Here is a 16,912-nt window from a genome sequence, read left to right as displayed (position 1 = left end):
CGCCTAGGCTACGGTTCACGGGCCGTATTCACAAAGCCTTTTATCTTACCACTAGGAGTGCTCCTAACTCGCGCTAAAACCTTTTTCGTAGGAGTAATTTCTTAAAAGTGATTCACAACGGCTCTGAGACCTACTCATACTAAGGATAATACCAACTCCTAAGCTTAAGATAAAAACTCCGTTGCTATGGATGACGTCGCTTCTCATGCACGAGTTTAGAAGGGGTGAGGACGGTGATTGGTTGTTGACAGGCTCTCTCATTAAAAACTCAGTCCTAACATCCCCCTAACGATCCCACTAAATAAACAGAAAATAAGAGAATAACCTAGGCTTCAAATGAAGTCATATTAAATAGTTATGGACAGTGCACTTAGCAGAATGCACACGCATGATGACAAGTTTGTGCATCCAACGAGAATGACGCTTTGCACGTTAAGAGAAAGAGAAATTGCCGAAAAAAACATGGAAATTGCATGAAATCAAAGAAGTAATAATTAAAGCACCCTGCAAACTATGCGTGAGGCATGGGAGGACATATGTCTTAACATAAATGCTTCATTCCCTGCCGTGTGTGGCTCTGTCGATGACTGCGAGAAGCGGTGGTATGCGCTCCAGTCACAATGTAGGATGGAGATTGCGGAGTGGACTTTAAAAGAGCCGTCGCGGCTACAGGTATTGTGTCACCAAAATAGGCCTCATGCGTATACTTGCATGTTGTAGTTCAACTGTGCTCCCGGTTGTGGATTGAGGAAGGGTGTCAAAAGCCATGTCTTGCATGGATGGCCACTGTCACCCAACAAGTGGCATCAAGCAGGTACATGGTGCCGCTCAAAAAGCTGGCGCAGACCGCGCTCTCCATTAAAATCCGCGAATCGTGAGTAGATCCAGGCCACTTCGCAACAATATCCATGATTGTGAAATTTGGATCAAACACTATCTGTGTATTAATTGAATGTACCTTTTTGCGGTTTACAAAGACGTCCTCATCTCTGGATGGAGCAATTATTTTAATGTGTGTTCCATCGATGGCACCCACGACACCGGGCATTCCTGCAAACGCCATGAAATTGACCTTGATCCTCTGAAGTAAGCGATTGTCCAAAGGGAACCGGATAAACTGTTGTACAATGTGTGGTCTACAGAGTGCGGTGATAGTTTGATGAATGAATCGACTTACTGATGATTGCGATATTCTGAAGTCGTCTGCGTTGCAAAGTTGCATTTTCCCCGTAGCCAAAAATCGTAATGTTATCAAACATTTAACTTCCGGACTGATTGGGTTGTTTCGGATAGTTGGAGACGTGATTGCATCCCGCACTAATTCTAGTAAAATGTTGATGCCTTCACGGTTTAAACGATATCTTCTCAACAATTCAGAGTCGTTCATTGTCTCCAACACGTTACGTCTGGCTTCAGCCATTTTAAGACTTTTTGTGAATAGGTCTTAGTGACTTAGGAGTCCTCATGAGGAGTTTTAAGCTGTCCTAGACTTAGGTGCTACTTTTAGGGATAAAATATTTTGTGAATTGCTCTTAGTAAAAAAAAATAGGAGTCCTAAATTTAAGACTGACACGCCCATTATTTTTAGGAGTTTCTCCTAAATTCGCCACTTATGAGCTACTTTTAGCCCTAAGATTCTTTGTGAATACGGCCCCACGTTCGTTTCGCTTTGATCAATTTAGATTGGAGGGCTTGAAGGGCCGTATGTGCTGATATTTGAAGTGGTCAAGGGCTGGAAATATAATAGCCTAACAGTTTGCTGGGTGCTTTAATTATTACTGCCTTGATTACATGCAATTGCCATATTATATATTGATCGCTTTCTATTTATCTTATCGTGCAAAGTGTCATTCCCGTTGGATGCACAAACTTGTCATCATGCGTGTGCATTCTGCTAACTGCACTGTCCATAACTATTTAATATGACTTAATTTGAAGCCTAGGTTATTCTCTTATTTTCAGTTGATATAGTGGGATTGTTAGAGAGACGTCACGAATGAGTTTTTAATGAGAGAGCCTGTCAACAACCAATCACCGTCCTCACCCCTTCTAAACTCGTGCATGAGAATCGACGTCATCCATAGCAACGGAGTTTTTATCTTAAGCTTAGGCGTTGGTATTATCCTTAGTATGAGTAGGTCTCAGAGCCGTTGTGAATCACTTTTAAGAAATTACTCCTACGTAAAAGGTTTTAGCGCGAGTTAGGAGCACTCCTAGTGGTAAGATAAAAGGCTTTGTGAATACGGCCCCAATTGTATAGATCAGAGGTCTGGCTCAGATATGGGATGGATCCAGAAATAGCTCCTAATATGGGCTTAGTGTAGGGCCAGAGGAGAGACTAGCCTCATCTAGCGTCATCTAGTCTCAAGCAGTCTCATCTAGCCTCATCTAGTCTCACCTAGTCTCATCTAATCGCATTGAGTCTCAAGTAGTCTCACTTAGTCTCATGTAGGCTCATCTAGTCTCGTTAAATCTCAAGTAGTCTCATCTAGTCTCACCTAGTCTCATCCAGTCTCAAGTAGTCTCATGTAGTCATGTGCCAATGGGACACACAGTAAGCTTTCATGCTGATTTTCTGTCAGCTTATTTCTGTATGCAACAGACAGTGTGTCATTATTACTAACCAACCACATAGAGGTCCAACCGGCCCCTGACATAAAGCAGAGTTACTTGTGTTCTTCTATGGGATTTATAAAAAAAAAAAAAAAAAAAAGATTGTCTTGCTGTATGTAATGCCACTAATTACAGTCCAAGTTATCAAAGCAAGTGATTGAGTTGAGATTTCAAATTCATTCAAGAATCATTTATAATCATTTCACTGTTAGCTCTCCATCTTCAGTTAAGTTAATTAAACATCAACAGCTGGCAGTGTAACAAACGCTGATTACCTTGATTAACCAATCAGAACGGAGCTGTACACAAAACGTGTGGTATTGCTTTCGCACGTCCATTACGGGCATTATTCCATGGCACATTTGGCGATTTTAGAAGTCTCTCTGCTGGACGAGGGTGAGGATTGCGCTGCATTCATTTCAGACTCTCTCATCATAACTTATCAGTGCGAGGGCAGGCCCCAGACAAGGCAGGAGCTGCCATCAATAATGCACTGGGATGTCAATGGTAAAAATACTGGTGCACCTTTGTGTGTGTGTTTGATAAGGCACAGTAATCCTCTTCTCTCCATTTGAAGTCCAGCCCATGGCTAGATAAGCATCTAGCCAACACACCATCCACAGCAATCTGAATTACAAGCCACAGGACGGGCCAATCCCCCCTCCTCCCACTCTCTCTATCTCTTCTTATTTCTCTCTCTCTCTACATCCCTCTCTCTCTCTACATCCCTCTCTTTCCCTATTTTTTGCTATCTTTCTCTGTCTCTCTCTCTCTCTACATCCCTCTCTCTCCCTCTTTCTCTCTATCTCTCTGACTCTTACTCTCTCCCTTTCTCTGTCTCCGAGGGGAGTTTGAAAAATCTTTTAGTGCCCAGCAATCGGTGTGAAATATTCCCCTGGTGCGGTGCGGTATCGCCAGATTCTCATTTATGCTGGAGGCAGCCCTTCATTCCCCACCAGTTACAGGAGCGCTGTCCGTGGCACGAATACATGATTTTAAAAACACCCTTTTTCTCCCAAGAGGGTCTTTTCTTTTTTAACAGTGGCTTTTCTTACAAACAGAGTTTTATGCTAAACTGTATCCAGTGTTGTGACACACTGTATAGGCTCTAAGAGGAAAAGGTCAGTGTCACCAGCCATTTGCAAAATAATTCCCAAATCAAACAAAACCCACAAATTGCTTTTCCTGATAAAACCAAATTGTAGGCGCAGAAGGAGCTACCCATGTATGACTCATAGAAGCCTTGGCGGCACATACAGTACAAGTGTTCCTGTGGCTCTACTCGTCGAGCTCCCGGCAGAGCATGGATCATGGATTCAACACCCAGGAAACACACATACTTACACACACTTATCTATGCTGCACCATGAGGCGCTTTGGGTAAAAGCGTCAGCCATGTGAATAAATGTCATGTAAATGCAAGAAAGAAAAAAAAGATGATGCTCTCTCCACCTCCACAGATAATAGCCACCATCATTTACCAGGGAAGGAACCCAGAGAGGTTTAATGGAAGCAAACAGCAGTTGCCAGATGTGGGCCTCATCTGGGCCGGATCCGCTTCAAAGTCGGCAGCTGTTCGGGGACAGGATGAGCCATTAACACGAGGCACAATGACATTTATGGGAGGAGACTGTGCATAAATTACAGCATACTTAATCAGCACAGGCAAGTGACTAAGCATGCGTGTGTGTGTGTGTGTGTGTGTGTGTTTTCCAAACCTGAGAATTTTTTTAAAGAAATAAATAAGGTGTTGCCATTTGATTTTGCATGCACAATTACCTACCTCAAAGCAGAGTGTGTGTGTGTGTGTGTGTGTGTGTGTGTGTGTGTGTATGTGTGTGAGTGTGTGTGTGTATGTCTGGGGCTGCGTTCCTGACTGCCATTAGGTGGCCTCAATTAGGCTTCCTGGATCACACGAAGCTGCTCTGCCAAGCGTGTGTGTTTGAGTCGCTGGGCAGATGCTTTTAGCTAAGCTACGTGACGGTGGGCTGTGGCCAAGGCAGCTTCTCATCAACTGCTTGTCACATAGAACCCAAGAACTGTAGAGTTTAACCTGGGAGGGAAAGCACTGCCAACACAAAGGACACGTTTGCAATTTCCAGGGAGCATATGTCCTCATTTCAAGAGTTCATTATCCGTCACTTTTGGATGGAAGTGTCATGCAGGATGGATAAATGTAAACGTAAGAATTCCCAAGTGCAAGTAGCTTCTCCATAAAGAGATTGATGAGAATGCAACAGATGAAATGGTGTCAGGTAGAAGTCCCAGATCAGTGTTTTGGACAGGGAACCATCTATTTCCCTCCTATGTGGAATCCTGTGGAGAACATCAGGAAAAACAGCCCCGGGTTATTCTATCAACGGCTGCTCTTGATCCCAACAGCATAGTCTAAGAGAAAAACACATGGCTACTCTCTCTCTCACGCACACACACACACACACAAATAAACACACACACACACACACACACACACACACACACACAAACACATTCACAAATACTTACACACACTCATAAACACACACGCAGAGAGTGCTAGTCAAATGTGCTTTAGAGCAGAAAAGTTTTTATTTTGTCGGGGGGGGGGGGGGGGGCGAGGGCTGAGTCATGTGGTCTGACCTCGGAGTGGAGCTAGCATGGACAAATAAGACACACACACACACACACACACATGCACACACACACACACATGCACACACACAATCACAGTCATGAGGTCTGACATCGGAGGGAAGCTAGCATGTCCAAATAAGCATGAACAACTGACCCAGGACGACCACATCGCTCCGCTGAGGCCATTACGGGGCAGGCTTCGCTTCTTCAGCCGCATCATTTGACCGCCCGTATCACCAACAGGCCGCCTCCGCCGAGGGGGAAGCACCTGACCTGTGTGATGCTGTTCACGTGTGAGTGGCTTTAAAATGTGAGAGCCAAGAGTCATTTTGAAGAAGGGCCACCCATGTAGATACATTTGTGCCTGTGTGTGTGCATGTGTGTGTATGTGTGTATGTGTGGGTGTGTATTTCTTTCAGTTTTTCTCCCTGTCCATTTCTGTTACAACTCTACTTGTTTGTGTGTATCTGTTTGTTTTTAAACCGCACAGAAACACAAACATGGAGGCAGGAGACATCTTCCCTCTGCAGGCTCCCGAGGGCCGCTGCTGTGTGTCTCCCACACTCACACGTGTGTGTGTGTGTGTGTGTGTGTGTGTGTGTGTGTGTGTGTGTGTGTGTGTGTGTGTGTGTGTGTGTGTGTAGATGTGTGGATGTGTGTGTTGCTGTGTGTCTCCCACACGTCACGTTTGCTGCAGTGAGTCCATTTAAAGCTATCACCCCTCAGTGCCTTCCTTCTGATTACTCAAGATGAGGCATCTCTCTACCGACCTCCTTTCCTTCCTGCTCTCTTTCTCTCTTTCTATCTCTCTCTCTCTCTCTCTCTCTTTTTGTGGCCCTCCCTCTCTCTTCCTGCTCTCTCTCTTTCTCTCTCTCTCTCTCTCTCTCTCTCTCTCTCTCTCTCTTTCTGTGGCCCTCCCTCTCTCTCTCTCTCTTTCCATCTCTCTATCTCTCTCTTTCTGTGGCCCTCCCTCTATCTCTCTCTCTGTTCCTGCCGAAATGTCGTTTCGTCGCCCCATGATTACTTTGACACAAACAAGAGCGAGAACAAGGGTTTGGCGAATGATGTGGGAAGCACAGTGCCTCTGACATGACACGCCGTTCCTCCCCCTTCCCCTCCCCCTCCCCTCCCCTCTCTACCCCTCCCCTCTCTACCCCTCCCCTCTCTACCCCTCAGCGGTCCTCCCAGTTTAACCTCAACGCCTCGCATGATGACAGCCTCTCTCCTCATCCTATTTATGAGCGGCTCAGGCGTCGGGGAAGGAGTGGGAGATTAATTCCCATGCCAGAGAAAGTCATCATGGGGAAATAACCGGGTGGTTTGTCGTTATTCTGATATACAAGGGGGTCGGGAGGTTTGGATGGGGTGGGTGAGGGTGAGGAGGGGGGTCTCTCTGTTCACTGCATTTTTATGACCTCGAGGAGTGTCAAATCCGCTGTGAACGAATCTAAAACAGGATTTTAAATTGAATTGCGACCCAATATCTCGTAATTAAATCCAGTGCTTTCAAGACATTGCGCATTGCCGGTGTGTGTGTGTGTGTGTAAGTGTGTGTCAAATGAAATGTTTTATTTTACTGTTTGTTGCTGTTGTTTTTTTCTGCTCTAACTGAATAGGTAGTTAATTCTCTCTCTTTCGCTCTCCATCTCTCTCTCTCTCTCTTGATATTATAGTTAATATGAAGTAGCCCATTTTGAGAAGATGGCCTGGTGATGACTCTCTATATTTTTCCCACCACCCCCCACCCAGCCCCTCCATACAGCTCAGTCTATTTGCAGGCGTGGCCTAGCAATGATACTCTGTTGGCAGGGGACAGAGTCAGCTGCAGAGTACGCTATGTGTCGGGGGCAAACACAGCAGGATCAGGTCTAGATGTGTATGGGAAAGTGTCAGTGTGTGTGCGCTAAGAACGTATGAAACTCCTCACCTGGTCGAGCAAGGTACGAACAACATGAAAGTCAGGGGTTTGATCCACACTAGGAAACGATTTATATCTGCACTGTGCTGTAAGTCGCTTTTGATAAAGGTGTCTGCTTCGGAAACAAATAACAACAACAACAAAGGAGTCGCTTCAGCTGCTTCAAACAGACAACAGCACAGGTGAGTGCTTGAGACAGGAAGTCAGCTTTGATGCTCTCAGTACCAAAATGCTACTCCCATCTATCCCCATCTATTCTCTTCTATTCCCAAATTTGTTTCCCCCCGTGCCAAATCCACATCTGGCTTTGGTAGACTGGGAAAACATGATCGTATAGAATACTATAGATGAAGGACGTCCAGAAAATACAGGGGAAAGTAACTTTGAAAAGCTGCCTTTGATGACGACATGAAGTGATGACTACAACAACTCATGCTCAGACATGCTCCGGAGTCCGATTAAGATTAGCTCTCCCACCCTTTCGTAGCTCGACTCGAGTTCATTACTCATGCAGATACTCCGCGCGTGTAGGAGGGGTTTTCATATGTAATAAACAAACAACATTTCAGCAGCGGCCCTTTCTGACTTTGATGCACAGTTAGAAGCGCTGCCCTCAGGGGATACCGCCTTGCCTTATTGAAAACCCGCCCTGCTCCAACCATTAGTTGAAGGCTAAAGCCTCGCAGCTAACTCTGATCAAAAAAGGGCATGAAAACAGCTTATTTACATTTTTCTGCAACACTACCCGTGATTTGGGGGGGGGGGGGGGGGGGGGGGGGGGTTGGCAGGTGATGGAGTGTGTTTGGATCCTCTGCCATACGGACCCTGCTTCCATTGATTGCTAACGGCACTGAGTGTTACGTAATGTGTGGCTCCAGGCCATAATGCATAAGGATAGGCCCTTACGAGTCCACAGAAGCCTTCAGAAAACACACTTCTTAGGTGGTGTGCTTCCTCTCTTTCACTTTTACTTTTAATCTCCCTCTGCAATCTGCTCTGCTCACTCGCTCTAGGGAGGCGGAGCGCAGTGATAGCGTTCTGCTCACGGTGTTGCAGGCACCCCCTGGAGAGCTGACGCAGGTGTGAGGAGCACCTGTGGTGGCTGCTGCTACTGCACACGTGTGTGTGTGTGTGTGTGTGTGTGTGTGTGTGTGTGTGTGTGTGTGTGTGTGTGTGTTTGCGTGTTTGTGTTTGTGTGTGTGTGTGTGTGTGTGTGTGTGTGTGTGTGTGTGTGTGTGTGTGTGTGTGTGTGTGTGTGTGTGTGTGTGTGAGAGAGAGAGAGAGAGGGTCCAACACACCTGAACACTGACTAATAGCAAAGCAAGCCTGTGATGGCTGAGTCCTCCATTACGGCCCTCACCCTATGGCCACAGCGCCTCATCTCCATTTGTCTCAGGGTGCACCAGGCAGCCCAATAGGCTTTCAGGTCATCTCTCTCGCTTGCTCTCTTTCTCTCTCTCTCTCTCTCTCCCTCTTTCCCTTTCTCTCTCTCTCTCTCCCTCTATCTCTCTTTCCCTCTCTCTCTCTCTCTCTCTCTCTCCCACACTCTCTTTCTCTCTCTCTCTGTTTCTTTCTCTCCCTCCCAGTATCCATTCTGGAGCAGATGGTTCTGTCTGTTAAAGGGAGACTCCTCACTGAGGCTTAATTATGCGAGCGCATTCTGCACATAAATTGTGCTCCCAGTTTAGCCTGTTCATTACCAGGCGTCAGACCATCCTCCCAGGCCAAAGTCGATGTGCAAAAATCACAATTTAGTGCAAAAAAAAAGAAAAATAATACTGTCTGGGATTCTAAGATGGAGCAATACATTAGCCATCCCCAAATAACAGATTTGTTTCCCCTCAACCAGATAACTACCCCCCAAAGGCACCCCACCCTTCTCAACCAGTGCAGATAACTACCCCCGAAGGCATCCCATCCTTCTCAACCAGTGCAGATAACTAGCCCCGAAGGCATCCCACCCTTCTCAACCAGTGCAGATTACTACCCCTGATGCCCCCTACCCATCTCAACCAGTGCAGATTACTACCCCTGAGGCACCCCACCCATCTCAACCAGCACAGATAACTACCCCCATGGCACCCCACCCTACTCTCTCCTCCTTCAGTCTGCCAGAGTGATTCAGTCGGCAGAACGTCGATACGTGTGAATAATTCTCCAGTCGCACCTCAGGCCCTGATGGATAGGCCCATGGGGTCCGGAGAGAGTGCGATCAGATTGGTCCAGAATCCGAGGGGGAAATAGGCGAGTGACGGCTAAAGTGAGTGAAAATATGAGCCCAGACACCCAGGTGTTACGGAGTTGTGTGATTTAATTCTCGCTGGCCCCCGCTGCTGCCGTGACTGGAGCTCACTCTTCATCTGGGCCTAATCTGATTATGATTTTATGGCTTCAGCCGCCGAGGGGATTGGACCGGGTCTTTAGGGAACACACTGAGATAGTGCAAAATAGATTTCCTCGCGAGCACGACTAACAGAAACAAACAAAAAAAAGACAAAAAACGAGAAAAGAAAAAATAAGGACACGGAGGAGATATGAGTCTGCCGTGGCCTCTCCTTTAGAGAAGGTTGTCCTTGAATCATTGCAGCTATTTTCGCTGTCATTATATATAGTTTAGTACTCCATGGTGTCTGATAGCGGTAACCACTGTTGTTTAAGGACTCAGATGGTTCGAGTCTAATGACATCCAATTAACCATAGCCTGGAGAGCCGCTTATTTATTCCACATTACATACATGATTGTGTGGTTCATGGAGCATGGGGAAGCAGGCTATATGTACCAGAGACAGCCCAGTACGAGAATTAGATTATCTCAACTAACATATGACACTTCTTCTAAAAAAAGTAGAGTCTTCCCCTGCAGGCCATTGGGGATAAATGAGTGCTTATCAGTCCACACCATTGCAGGCCTACTGACTCCACACTGCCAAGGGAAGCGCATTGTTTAAAGTAATGAATTTATTTGCCACATCGCTGGTTAATTCATTAGGGTTTACGGCTATAGGCAATCAATCTCTTTTGGTGTTTCCTCTGAAGTTTGTCGTGACAACTTTCATTGGTTGTGTTGGTGACGGGGGCCGCAGTCCTGTGGGGACCCTAGTGACTACAGTGGACACTATGGTACCTGAGAGTGATCTCTGTATGAAACGAATCACAGAGAGGCTGGTAGAAAGGGCTGCTAAACAGCCGGAAAAGGAAGGTAATGTCTTCAAAGGAATTCATGGAATTGAGATCATCAGGCCTTATGCAATAGGTTGAAATGCCTTGATATGGTGATTTATTCGCTTAGCATAACAAAATGTATTATAGGGCATATACTCAACCTGTTTTTGCTCAGACAAAAATAAAAAATACAAACAAAATATTTTATATTATGGTGTTATGAAACAGGTTGATACATTTACAACAACAACAATAATAATAAGAGTAATAATAACAACAACAACAATCATAATAATTGTAGATAAAAATAAATACTTAAAAAAATAAACTGGTAATATGCCTCTGAGGATAATCCTGTGACTAGGGGGGGAGACAGCGTCCACATGGCTCCAAAGGTCAGGCTGTCCGCACCACCAGTATGGTGACAGATGAGAAGAGCACACAGACACACACACAGACACGCACACAGACACACACAGACACGCACACAGACACACACACACACACACACACACACACACACACACACACACACACACACACACACACACACACACATACACACACTGAAATATGCATGCACAAACAGGTACACACCTACACGCACAAACCCACATTCACATTCTGTGTGTGTGTTTGTGTGTGCTCCACCACACTTTATTTCATGCCAGAAACAAGGGCAGGGGAAGGTGGAGGGAGGGAGGGAGGGGTTAAGTCCACAGGGCTGGAAATGGCTGACACTGGCTGACATCAGCCCATATACTGTATGTAGCCCATCAGCAGTCTCATGGACCCGTTCACCAGGGGTCTTATGGCATTGTTCACCAGGGGTCTCATGGTATCGTTCACCAGGGGTCTCATGGTATCGTTCACCAGGGGTCTCATGGTATCGTTCACCAGGGGTCTCATGGTATCGTTCACCAGGGGTCTCATGGTATCGTTCACCAGGGGTCTCATGGTATCGTTCACCAGGGGTCTCATGGACCCGTTCACCAGGGGTCTCATGGTCCAGTTCACCAGCGGTCTCATGGTCCCGTTCACCAGCGGTCTCATGGTCCCGTTCACCAGGGGTCTCATGGTCCAGTTCACCAGGGGCCTCTCCGATCGGACATGGAGCCACTCAAGCAGCCGGAGGTGCCTATCTGTCTAACATTCCCAATCAAATGCGTTATGAAATAGAGCTATCATCACTGAAACACCTTCAGAGGAGGAAGGAGCTCTTTGAGGCAGAGCTGTCAGGATAGAGAGGAGAGAGGAGAGCCCCCCCAGCCCTCCACCACCACCACCTCCCAGCGCGGGCACTCCTGGGCTCCCCCTGCGCTCGGACGTGTATAAATATAAATAATGGCTCATTTCAAGAGGCGTCTTCTGTGGGGCTGACGTGAGCAAAACATCCGGCTGCACATCTCGGCAGGCGTGATTGACAGGTTTGGACATTCTCTCCCCGGTTTTGCCTGCCGGTCAGCTGGCGGCTCACCTGTCAGGCTCTCGAGAAAGGCGCAGACAGAGAAAGAGAGATACAGAGAGAGAGAGAGAGAGAGAACAGAGAGGGAAGTGGATGAGACAAAAAGAGGGGGAAAAAACAGAGGAGGGAGGGAGAAGACGAAAGGAAGCAGAGATACAGAGAAGGAGGGTGAGAGAGAGAAAGAGTTCCGGGCATAGAGAACAGAGATGTACAGAAAGGATGAGAGAGAGAAGAGCACTAGATAGTGAGAGAGAGAGAGCTAGAGAGAGAGCAGAGAAGCACAAAGAGTAGAGAGCCAAGGGAAAGAGAGAGAGAGAGAGAGACAGAGAGAGAAATAGAGAGAGAGAGAGAGAGAGAGATTCAGAAATGTAGAGAAAGGATGAGAGAGAGAAAGAGAGAGTTATGGACAAAGAGAACAGAGATGTGCAGAAAGGATGAGAGAGAGAAGAGCACTAGATAGTGAGAGAGAGAGAGAGAGAGAGAGAGAGAGGGGAAAGAGAGAGAGAGAGAGAGAGAGAGAGAGGGGAAAGAGAGAGAGAGAGAGAGAGAGAGCGAGCGGTGAGCTGCGGGCACAGTGGTGGCAGCAGATTGGCGCAGTGACTGACAGATTGAGGCATTAGGATTCAGATCCAGGCCGGCCCTTTGATATCTCCTAGCCGCAAGCCGACAGGGTTCCGGAGCCATCCCACTCTCCACAGGGGGAACTCACAGGCATCCGGCTTGTGCCCTCTGAGCCACCGCCACTGCCACCCCCCCACTGCCATCCCCACCCCCCCACTGCCATCCCCCCCCCCCCACTGCCATCCCCCCCCCCACTGCCATCCCCACCCCCCCACCGCCATCCCCCCCCCCCCCCACCATCACCCCCACTGCCACCTCCACTGCCACCCCCACCATCACCCCCACCGCCACCCACCCACCCCACACTCCGCTACCCTCCCCTTCACCACTCCTCATCAACCCCTCCATTTTGCTACTCGGCCAAAAATATCAGCAGAACACAACCTCAGAAGCCTGGGCGAGGTGCTCGAGGGCTCCTCTTGGGCATGTTCTTTGGCCCGGGTTCCAATTCCCCCTTCCAAACCACTGAAACAATACCAGAGCCCACACTGCTGATCAAACAGTGCTGAAGACGGAGGGAGATACTTGCACAGGGAAGTATCAGTGCGAGGTTGAACTGACACTGCGATCGCAGCGCATGCGCTGGACGAGTGAGTTGGATGTCGTGGATGACCACTTCCTGTCTGCCACTTCCTTTCTGCCACTTCCGTGCTGCATGCAGAGCTTTAGCTCATTTAGACGTCCGTCCGTCCGTCCGTCCGTCCGTCTGTCCGTCTGGTCACGGCTCAGGGCTAAGCCCTTCCGGTCGGATGCTGGAGATACTCGCGGATACATTTGCCAAAATCTCAGCACTGAAGTAAAAGCCAGAGCACAAGGTGAAAATGAATAATGTTCAACCCCCCACCCCCCACCCCCTGCCCCGGTCCGGTCCGGTCTCTCGCGACTCATGGTTGTGTGTGTGTGTGTGTGGACAGGCCATTAAGTCTGGAATCATCACAAACTAAATCCATCTCTGCCAGTGGTCCACTGCTTGATTGGCGTGGCTTTCTTCTAGTGTTTGCATGCTAGCCTACATCAGCACAGAGTGAGGCCGGCTGAAGTTGAAAATAATAGGCCCCTTAGTGTGGTCGAGCTGTCCTCTAACGAGCTGAATGAAGCAAGCAAGCGGGGCAGAAGGGTGGTGTAGGCAGTGGATAAACCAGCGCCTCTCTCTCAGGCTATGGAAGATTTCCGGATGGTTTACTTCTTTATCCTTTTCTTTCCCTGACAGCCCTTTCACCCACTCTTACAATCCCACTCTGAGAACAAAAAAAGAAACATTTTCACCCAAAAAAAAAGGCCACAGTATTTTGTGTGCATTGCTCCTTCTTAGATAAAATATAGTGAGTATTGGTGTCGGCCACTTTAAACTCGACGGCTTTGCTGTTGACATTGATCTAAACTTTACCCTTTGTTATGTCATTACTGATTAATCATAAGATTGACTTACATTTGTGCCCTCTAGAACACTTGGAGCACTAGTCTTAGTGGGAATTGAGAGGGTATAAGCATGTCCATCTGACATTGTGATTAATTGTTCAGTCTTGTTTTATAAGAGGATTAATGACACAGCAGTGTGTAATGTGCCGATTACTGTGGCATTGTGGGAAAAGGCGAGAAGAGAAGAATTCTGCCTTTTAATTATTTTTCATGAATGTCAAACATAGCTCCCTCTTCTCTGCCTCTACATGCCTTTACTGTGGGCCCAGCTTTCAGAGATACCATGCCTTTGAATTTGAACTATGTATTTTGTCATTATATATATACATATACATTAAACGTGGTACTTGGTATCTGGATTAGATGTCAATTGAGGAATAGAGAGGCATATAATCACATATACTTCTTTGTGTGAACCTACATGTTATTATGTATTACATGTGCAAGCACGATGTAATAAGAACAATATTATAGTTGCCATTCCCCCAATTGTATGGACAACACTGTAACTGATCTAATCAAACCCGGCAGCAGTTGTGGACCGGTTGTGGCCCGGTTGCGGTACGGTTTCAGTCCGGTTGCAGCCCGGTTGCGGCCCGGTTGCGGCCCGGTTGTGTCCCGGTTGCGGCCCGGTTGTGGCCCGGTTGCGGCCCGGTTGCGGCCCGGTTGCAGTCCACAGGAGAGGCGAATGCATCCTGTGTCGTTCATTATGTCTTAACCTTATTTTTATCATAAGAGGGCTAAAAAGAAATATAATTAGGACAATGAAAAGGCTCTCACAAACAACAGAAAGATATTCAGTGATTTTCTGATTAATATCGCAACCATTCATTAAGTACTAGAGTCAGAGTGGCTTTGCTGAGATGCTGGAGATAGAGAGGGAGGCTCCACTTGGACCACAATTCACTTAGACCTTTCTTTACACAGTCCAAACTCACACTCACACACACACACACACACTTACACTGCTACTCTCACACACACATACTCACACACACACACACATACATACAGCAGGAGCCACAGCAGGAGCCTGGAGCCAGGAGCCTGGATCTGAACTATTGCTCTATTCGTCGTAAATAATAAAGGTAGCAATTTAAGCAAAGTGGTACATTCACAAGTGATGATTAAAGATGTCATTTATAATCAAATTCAGACCCAGTTCTTCCTGTGATGACGGGCTTTGCTGCTTTTCTGTTTTTGATTTTCACCTGCATTTTTGCTTTGTCGCCTTCCCGTAAAATGACATTTGTCCACATCTTAAATGCTTATAAGTGCAGACAGTCCATTTGGAAATCAGCGGGATAGCTTCATGGTGCTTTTTTCAGGAATATCTCCATCCCCCGTGAACACGATGTCAAAATGTCACTGTTGAAAGAAAAAGAAAATGTGTTTGGAAAGACCATTTTGAGGCAATGGAACAGAGTAACAACAAATGGAAACTCTTCATCAAACTCTATTACAATTTCACAACAACTCTGTTACAATTATGAATGTATTAAATGCTTTATCTTGAGACAAGAGCTGTGACATCTGTCCCCAATAATTGCACCACGGCACAATTAAATGGCTTTAACTGCATCTAAACAGCGCCATTGCAGCCATATTTGTCATCGTTAGAATGCTGTTGCAGCCATCACCTGCCATTTTGATGAAGGATGACTGGCAGAGTGGCATATTGACTCTGGAAGGAATCCAACCCTCTTTGACTCTGATATGGATTGACTCTGAATTGACTCTGGAACAAATGCGGGCCCTCCTTTGGCCCAGATCTGGCTCTGATCCGGGCCAGGCTCGTCAGCTGGATGGCATGCTGAAGAGAAGCGTGTCACTTCAGAGGCACGGAGAAGAGGAAAGGAGACACACTCTCACACTAATGACACAGCTCAGCACACGGAGAGCGATCCGGAACATTCATAAGGCTGCGCTTCCACGGAGATAACATCCGCTGCTGACACATGCTCAAAGTTCTCTCCTCATCCCTGCTCCTCCTCCTCCTCCTCCTCCTCTTCATCATCCTCCTCATCCCTGCTCCTCCTCCCCCTCCTCCTCATCCCTGCTCCTCCTCCTCCTCCTCCTCCTCTTCATCATCCTCCTCATCTCTGCTCCGCCGCCTCCTCCTCCTCCTCATCCCTGCTCCTCCTCCTCCTCATCCCTGCTCCTCCTCCTCCTCCTTCTATTTCTCCTCCTCGTCCTCATCCCTACTCCTCCTCCTTCTCCTCCCTGCTCCTCCTCCTCTTCATCCCTGCTCCTCCTCCTCTTCCTCATCCCTGTTCCTCCTCCCCCTCCTCCTCCTCTTCCTCATCCCTGCTCCTCCTCCTCCTCATGTCGAGGCGGCGGACAGGCGATAGACTGGCTCTGGCTCCGGCTTTGCTTGGGCTCTGCTCCTTCTATTTCTCCTCCTTCTCCTCATCCCTGCTCCTCCTCCTTCTCCTCCTCTTCCTCATTCCTGCTCCTCCGCCTCCTCCTCTTCATCCCTGCTCCTCCTCCTCATCCCTGCTCCTCCTCCTCCTCATGTCGAGGCGGCGGCCAGGCGATAGACTGTCTCCAGCTTCGGCTCCGGCTCTGCGTTGGAAGACGGGAGATTCTTGGTGAGTCAGAGAGCGGTCAGAGATCAGCACAGACCCTTTCACTCTGCCACGACCATATTGTTAGCGGTGCTTAGGACATCTTCGAGGAATACACTGGGAGATAAGACGGAGTCTTTGCCAGCGGTTTAAAGCTCTGAGGGGGTTGAGCAGAGTTTAATAATAAGTAGATTGACTTCATAGACAGGAGGATAGACAGTGACACAGGGATAGTTAAGTATGTATATATAGACAGATACAGGGACAGCTGTGAGTTGGATGCGTTTAAGGTGGCATGCAAACTCAATGTTAAAAAAAATAACACGTTGATGAGAAGACTTCTGCCTGCTGCAACAACTTTAACAGTTTTCTTTTTTTCACTGTCAGTGGAAGAAATGGGTAATGATGGGATTGTAGGAGTTATTCCCACAGATACTGATGAAAACACTGATGCAATTCATGTAAGTGTCGACTAAAAGGATCAGTGTAATTCATGTGTTCAGTCAGAGGCATCCAGGTCAAGATATAATTGCA

The sequence above is a fragment of the Sprattus sprattus genome (assembly GCF_963457725.1).
Source record: "Sprattus sprattus genome assembly, chromosome: 9".
Lineage (NCBI taxonomy): Eukaryota > Metazoa > Chordata > Actinopteri > Clupeiformes > Clupeidae > Sprattus > Sprattus sprattus.
The sequence above is the reverse complement of the archived record's forward strand: the minus strand, read 5'-3'. Positions refer to the sequence as shown.